The sequence below is a fragment of the Gavialis gangeticus genome, unplaced genomic scaffold (genome assembly GCF_001723915.1).
Source record: "Gavialis gangeticus isolate Ggan-Ray unplaced genomic scaffold, GavGan_comp1, whole genome shotgun sequence".
NCBI classification, from domain to species: domain Eukaryota; kingdom Metazoa; phylum Chordata; order Crocodylia; family Gavialidae; genus Gavialis; species Gavialis gangeticus.
This window is the reverse complement of record NW_017729027.1, coordinates 44,481,705-44,489,266: the sequence shown is the minus strand read 5'-3', so window position 1 is coordinate 44,489,266 and position 7,562 is coordinate 44,481,705.

The following is a 7,562-nucleotide window of genomic DNA, read 5'->3' as shown; positions in this document are numbered from 1 at the left end:
TTCAATTTTGGTGGCTTGTTCCTTGTAATAACAGTGGATTTCTCCTCTTTTTTCTCTCTGCCTTGATCCTTTATTCCTTTTTCCCTCCTCTTACGTATTTCTTTCTTGTTTATCTTTCTCTCTTCCAAGTTTACCCCAATTTTGTACATTTCTTATTGCTCTTACTATAGATTGCTGTCCATCTTTCTAGAGAAAAGCAGATGTTCTAATGATATAATATACTTACTTGTGGGTGGCAAACTTGGTGTCATTAAATTTGTACCATAATTGCCAACCTTGAACAGTTGTTAAATGTGAATTATCATAACCCTTGTGAAGAAATGTGAAATATGAATTATCATTGGCCATTTTACTAGGGTTCAGTTCAATAAAACTTAAGCACGTGCTTAAATGAGGTTTAATACGCTTGAATCAGAGCTTAGAAGAACTCTCTCTTCTGAGACTTTTATTATAAGATGAATATTAGGTTTTAAGAACAACTGCAGAAAGATTAAATCAAATTATCTAGTAAGCAGGAGGTTTTTTTCCTCTTCCTTTTCATTCTTTTGACAGCTTGCAATGCATTACTATGGACAATTCTTATTTCTTAACATTGTCTCAACATGCAGTACTCTAAGCAAACAATCACAACAAGGGTGCTATTTACTAGAGCCAGTCCCAATAATTATGTACATAGAAAATAATTCATTTCCTCTTTTTATTTTCATTTATTCATTTTACAGTTTAATATATTTCCTACACCAGAACTATGGCAATCTAGTTCTTGGACTGCGACAATAATATGAGTGAATTATCTGTCTAGACAGACTTGAGGATGACATCCTCATTATCAGGGATCCTTGTTTTTTGTTTCCCATGGAAAAACAGCACCCCCTCCCCCAGTTTTCCCTGGTACCTGAGAAAAATGTGGATTTTTCATTTGAATGGAGAAACACATGAATATTGCACTTTTGCAAAGTGTTGTCTGTAGGCTGGCAAAGTTCCAGCCTGCAAGGGGCTGGAGGAAAGCGGGAGGAAGGCAGTCAGGCAGGGGGCGCCATATGCATGTACATGCACATGGCTGCCAGGCAGCCTGGAGAGCGGCTCCTGCAGGCAAGACTAGTGGTGTGGGGGGATGGGGGATTGAGGCCCCCATAGGGAGGGTGGGAATGAGTTGGGCAGGGCTGGAGCTGGGGCTGCTGCCCATGGAATATATATATATGGAGCGTGTATATATATATATACACACACCAGTGTTGTGATGATATTAAGGGGAGGATCAGGGGACCTGCTAGGTTCTCCACCCTGAGGGGATGCTGAAGGGTCTCACCTAATAGAGTATCTGGAAAAAGGGAGGGAAGACTTGTGCCTCCTGTGTAGGAACCAGTTATACTTTATCTCTAAAATATAACTGGTTCCTACACAGGAGGCACAAGTCTTCCCTGCTTTTTTCCAGACACTCTACTGGGTGAGACCCTTCAGTATTCCCTCAGGGTGGAGAACCTGGCACCTCCCCTGTTCCTGCTGGGGGGAAAAGGAGACCTGTTCCCCAGGTAGTCACAAGCCCACGGATCCACCTGGGAGAGATCTCCTGGAGTCATGGGTGCTATGTTGTGGCCCCTGGTTCCTGCCCTTCACGTCCTCCATCAGGGCCCATTCCGCTTTGTGCGGGTCCTGATGCCTGCTCTCACCTTCTGCCATTCACTGGGGCTTGGGTCACCTTGTGCAGGTCCCGAAACCCAGATCTCTAGGCTCCTGTCTCACCCAGCTAGTGCCTCCAGGTGCTCAGCCTCACGGGGAAGTGGTTGCAAACCCAAAAGGCCTGGTTCCAAGGTTTGGGACACCATGCACAGCCATGTGCATTGGGTGGTCCACTGGTCCTCTGGGGTTGCAGGCTCAAGCCACTGCTTGCAGCTCCCAAAGCCTGTTCTCTGTGTGCCGAACTGCACACTGCGATAGACCCGAGTGGTCCCACACCACTCCCAGGGCCGTGTCTCTGTGTACTGACCCTGTGTGCCATCAACAGCCCAAGCGGTCTCGCACTGCTCCCAAGGCTGCTCCTCCAGTGGCGGCTTCAGGAGCCTGCGGCCTATTGCCCACTGGGGAGGAGCTTCCCATCTTTTCTCGGTTCCACTCTTCGTAAGTCCCTTGCTGCATCTCCCCAGCATGCTGAGCACACTGTCCTATTATACACTTCAGGGGCCCTGCCCCTGAAGTCTGGAGGACCTGCTGTGCCACAGTTCACAATCAGGTCGGGGAGCTCCTTTCCCCCTCCCCTTGGGAAAAGGGGCGGCACCCGCTTTCTTTAGCTTGTTTCTGATTGGTGGCTTGGCTCCATCAATCAGAAGTGCAAATTCCCAAGCCCTGAAATGCATCAGAGCTTGGCTGGGTGAGTCTGTCACAATACCTACATGTATGGTAGCATTTCATTTTAATTATGGATTTTGTGGTTCTTATCACTTAGAGAGTTTGTGATTTTTAATCAGAGAATATGTGATTTTTTTAATCACAGAAAACCAGGATCTCTTCTCATGGGTGATAATTGGGTTAGCAGCATTGTCCAGAGTGACTGTGACAATACCATAATCCTACTTATCACTCAAGTCCCAAATGTACATGTTCTCTTTAACTCTGACTTCCCTAGCAAGGGAGTAGGTCTCTGGTTTTCAGGAAAGCACACAAGTGGTAGCTTTCTTGTGGCACAGTGACATGGGCTGTGCCCTAGGAGGGGGAGTCCTGGCTCCTGTTTCCAACGTTGTTTCTGGGTTTGCCTTCAATAGTTATTGGATAAAGTGGATAAACATCACTAGGCACAGGAGCTAGGCTTCCTTCAGCAGGGCAAACCTCACCGGGTGCATCTAAAAATGCACTTTACTGTGGAGTTGACAAATTAGTTCTGCAGTAAAGCATTTCTATCTATATGTGTGGCAAAATTAGGGCTCAGTAAACTAATTTATGTTCCCATAGGATTGTAATGTTGGTGACAAGTACTATCCTATGCTGAAGAACATGAGTGCAATTAAATACACATGTAGATGGTAACTGCCAGGTGCAAATTGAGCCTGGTCAGCCTAGCCAGCTGGGGAGAGGGAGACTGAAGGGTAGGAGCCTGACCTAGCCCACCCCTCTGCTGTGCTCCACCACCATCCAAAGCTCAGGTCAGACCGCCATGCCCCTTTCCAGCCCCTCACTGCTCTGCCCCAGCTCAAACTGTGGCAGTCCTAGGCTGATAGCAGGCTTGGGAGGTCAGCCACATGGCTGCACTGTTGTTCCCTGGCCAACCTCTCCACTGCCATCTGCCACCTCCTGGAGCTTGGGACTGACTCCTTGAGCCTGCTGCCAGCCCAGGGATGCTGTGTCACAGCTCTAACTGGAGCAGTCCTGGGTGCACATGTACACATTGTGCCCAGAACTTGTTTTCTCCAGCACAAACTATGCAGAAGTCTATTGCTTTGATCTAAGTGCTCATCTAGACACATCCACTGAAAGTCAGAGTGCCACTTTCCCTTTTGCTTGCTTGCCTGCTGCACCATGCATTTTTCACACTTGGCTGCTCAGTGCCTCAGCTTTAACAGGAGATGGGGAGGACAGATCTCATTCTCACCTAATGTGCCTCATGCATAGCATAGTTGTTAGGGTACTATCCAGGGAAGTGAGAGATAAGGGTTCAAATGCCCTCAGAGTGAAATAGACTGACCCCTGATCTCCCATTTCTAAGTATCTTGCTCATTGGGCCAAAGATATCCTATGATGTTGTGTCAGATGGTCACTAAGTGTGATTTTCTTCCAACTAAGTATCTGGGGATTGATGAGCTTTCCCAAATAGAATTGGCTCACATAGGTGTTGAGTTAGACAGCTATGTGTCTGCCCTAGATAACTTCTAAGCATGTGCAACAACCTAATGTAGTTACACATAGAATAGGATTGTGTTTAGTGACCTTGATGCCAAATATCACTTTGGTACCACTTAGATTTCTTAGAGGTTAGATTAAAAACTGGGTCTTGGACACATAAGTGCCAATATGTGTAATACAGGCTAACCCTATTCTTGCCTTACTGTTGTGCTGTTGGTATGTATGCTATAGACTGTTTGTAAATGAAAATGATTTTTTGTCTGAGTACATACACATTATGTATGTACAAAATATTAACCCACTGAAATTGGAGGCCAGATGATACCCTGCTGTCCATAATGAGGAGTAGTGTCACAAAAAATGATATAGGTTCTGTTATAACCTTTTTTTCCGTCACCCCTGGAAAAGAATTCAAGTGCATGATCAAATTCTGCTGAGGAAGGTACAACAGTGAGAGGGAGTTTGTTTTGGCTTCCTGTATGCAGAAGTGTACCACACAGGCACATTTCTATTGACCAGAGACCTTGGTAATCAACCCTTGTGATTATCTTGTGCTTAGCATTATCTTCTTGTTTTGCCTAAACTCACATTTCAATATAAGTAAGAAAAAAACCTTTACTTTAAGAAATCTCAAAATGATTACCTTGCTCAACTCACATATCATGTTGTTTCTATTCTTATAACAAAAATAGCATTTAAAGCATTTTTATTTTCTTTTTTTTTCTGTTTGTGATATAGCACTCAGACAACTTCATTAACCACAAAACCTGTGGCATCATTTCTAATTCTGATTATGTTTTTATTTGTATAACACTTAATGACACAAGAACTGCATTGAAGGGACTGTCACTCTTCTAAATACTTGATAATGTAAATACACCAGACAAAGGAAAGGAAACAAGTGAAAGGATTGCCTTGGGCTAATGCAGTTTAGCAGAGCCAGGCTAGAACCTGAGATTGTCATCTTCCAATTTAATTCCTTGTGTACAAATCACATTGCTTCTGTCATCTAAGCTGTTTTGGGAATGGATAGTGTGTAGCTGTATGAATAGAAAGAAAAAAGATGCCTGTGAGCATTCACTGGGATTTAGGAAAACCAGGGCTGCAATTAGCAATGTCCAAGTGCCCAAATTAGTTTTATATTTGTGGGTCTGAGAGTGAAGGTTATAGTAGTAGTAGTTATTTAAACTCATGATGAAGTAGGGATTAGTCTTGGGAAGCATTCTATGTGCAGGGAAACTTCATCTTAATGAAGAGTACAAGCAAGGTGCAAAGATATCTTTACAGAGAGAAAAAGAGAGAAGGAAAAATAATAAACACTTGTTACAGTGGACCATTTTCTATTTTATGGGTATTGTACTGCTGCTTTTTATGGTAATAATTGAGTGTTTTTGATGAGAAATGATAAACAACAGTAAAGCTCTGGCTTCTTTTCTTTCTCAAGATAAAAATCTCTCCCTGGGTCAGGGATTTTATTATTTTACTTTAAAAAAAAAATTAAGAATGATTTGTGTTAGGGAAACTTGTTTTTAGGTAGAAGAGGATGTCCACAATGTGGACACCATTCATATGGTGGATTTTATAGTCTCTTACTTTCAATGACATCTCATTTCTCTGCTATTATATGGGGTTATTTTATTGGTAGATCTAATGGCAGGCTAATTTTAAATGAAGAAGTCAATTGATGGATCCAAACCTTCTTTAAGTTTGGCTTGGGTTAAATCTGACTTTAAAGCCTCCCTTTCTGGCCTGAGAGAGAGCTGCTATTTCAAACCAACCATTTATTCTACCCTCTGTTTAGTATTATGTACCATGACAACCCTAGTTATTTTATCAGGTTCTACTGATAGCTTTTATAAAAATGTGAATTGCCAACATAAAGGAATCCTTAATTCTTGTGCCTAAGATTTTGCAGCTCAAAGGTCTGAAATTTTTTTTTTATTTTGCTTCTAGCATTTATTATATTTCAAATTCTATGGTTACTTACTCTTTTAAAAAGACTAAACAGCAAAGAATTTAAGCTATGCTTTACTATTTATACTATTTAATTGACTAATTTTTCATGTTTGAAAATGATCTGGGACTCCAGAATAAAATGTTAGGTGGGAAAGTCAGTGCTCACCTGGGGCATGTCTACATGTGGTGATTTAAAGTGCTTTATCCCAATTTAAAGCACATTAAGGGCACAAGTCTACACGTGTGCACCCCAATACACCTTCAAAATGGTAATTTTAGGCAAAAGCGGGTATCAAATTTAGTCACGAAGACTTAAAGTGTATTAATGCATATGTAGATGTGTTAAGGCACATTAACACTGTGTATGGACTGATGTGGAACTAACCTTAGTCCCACTAAAGGGGGAATAAAATATTGAAAATTTCTTTAATTTAGTGAAGAAAGAAATAACAAGGACCAACTTCTGGAAGCAAATAAATTCAAATTAGATGTAAGGCAAACTTTTTAAATGAGAGGAAGTGTGAAAAAGGAGCCTACCCATGGCCAGTCACCATAATTGCCACCCCTTCATCTAGGGCAGTCTGCCCTGTCTCACTTGCCATGACTTGTTGGGATCAACCTGATGTCAAACACAGGAGGCTGCTCTTTTTAATACCCCGATACCAAGGGGTTTACACATGTCTCCGACCTTCCCTTACTGTGTCCCTTCTCACGCAGATGGCATCCATATTGCACAGTGCCTCGCTGTGACCCATGTTCCAGGGTCTCACTGGGACTCTTACTCCCCCTTGGAGCTCACCGTCACTGTGTCGCTACGCTGTACACAAAACTACCCACTATAACTTCCCCGGTCCCTTATGGGCTGCCCTCAGCCTTTGGCTCTGCTTGCCCAGGTATCCTCAGTCATGTACTGCACGTCCTCTTGCTGAGGCCCAGCTCTGCCTTTGGTCCCTCACTCTCCTCTGCCCCCTCACTGGGGCTACACTTCTACCCTTTCCTTGTGGCAATGATTTACTACCTCCACTGTGGCTTTCTCACTTAATCAACTCTTTTGTAGCTCTTCAGGTTGTGCTTTGCCACCCTCTGCACCACCACCTTCTCACTGAGGCCAACACTGCACCCCCCCTATGTTGGGGCCTCAGGGTCTTACACCCCCTGGGCTCAGGTGCCTCTCCTTGGTGTACTTGGTCCCACTCCTCCCTCTACGCTGAGGCTCCAGAGTCTTACACCCCCCTGGGCTCAAATGCTTCTCAAGGTGTGCACGGCCCCACCACTTTCAGGATATTCCACTCCACAGATTCAGCTGCCTCTCAATAAGCATGCCTGTCCCCACTGTTTGCATGATGACCCACTGGGTGGTGGGGGATGGGGTTATGAGGCACCCCTACCCGCCTTTCACTGGGGAGGCAACTGGCCTGGCATTTTTGGGGAGCTACTGCACCATGGGCAGCCACACCAGGCCATCTTTCACCAGCAAGGTGCTGTTTTTGGTCACGTCCAGGACCAGGAACTTCCTGCCATCCCCATAGCTCCTGCTCTTACCTCCAAGTTGTTCCTGAGCAGCCAGCCAGCAGGGTGGTGTCTTTCTGGTTGTCAGCAGCAGACTGCTGTCTCAGCTCTGAGAGCCTGGATCTAAAATAGAGGCTGCTCAGCCCCTTCATCCAATCCCAGGACCTTCCTGCGGTGGCTGGCTCATTACTCTGGCTCACACCTGCCAGCTGCTCTGGTACCTGCTCTGGCCCTTAAAATGACAAGCACCAAAAGGTACTGTG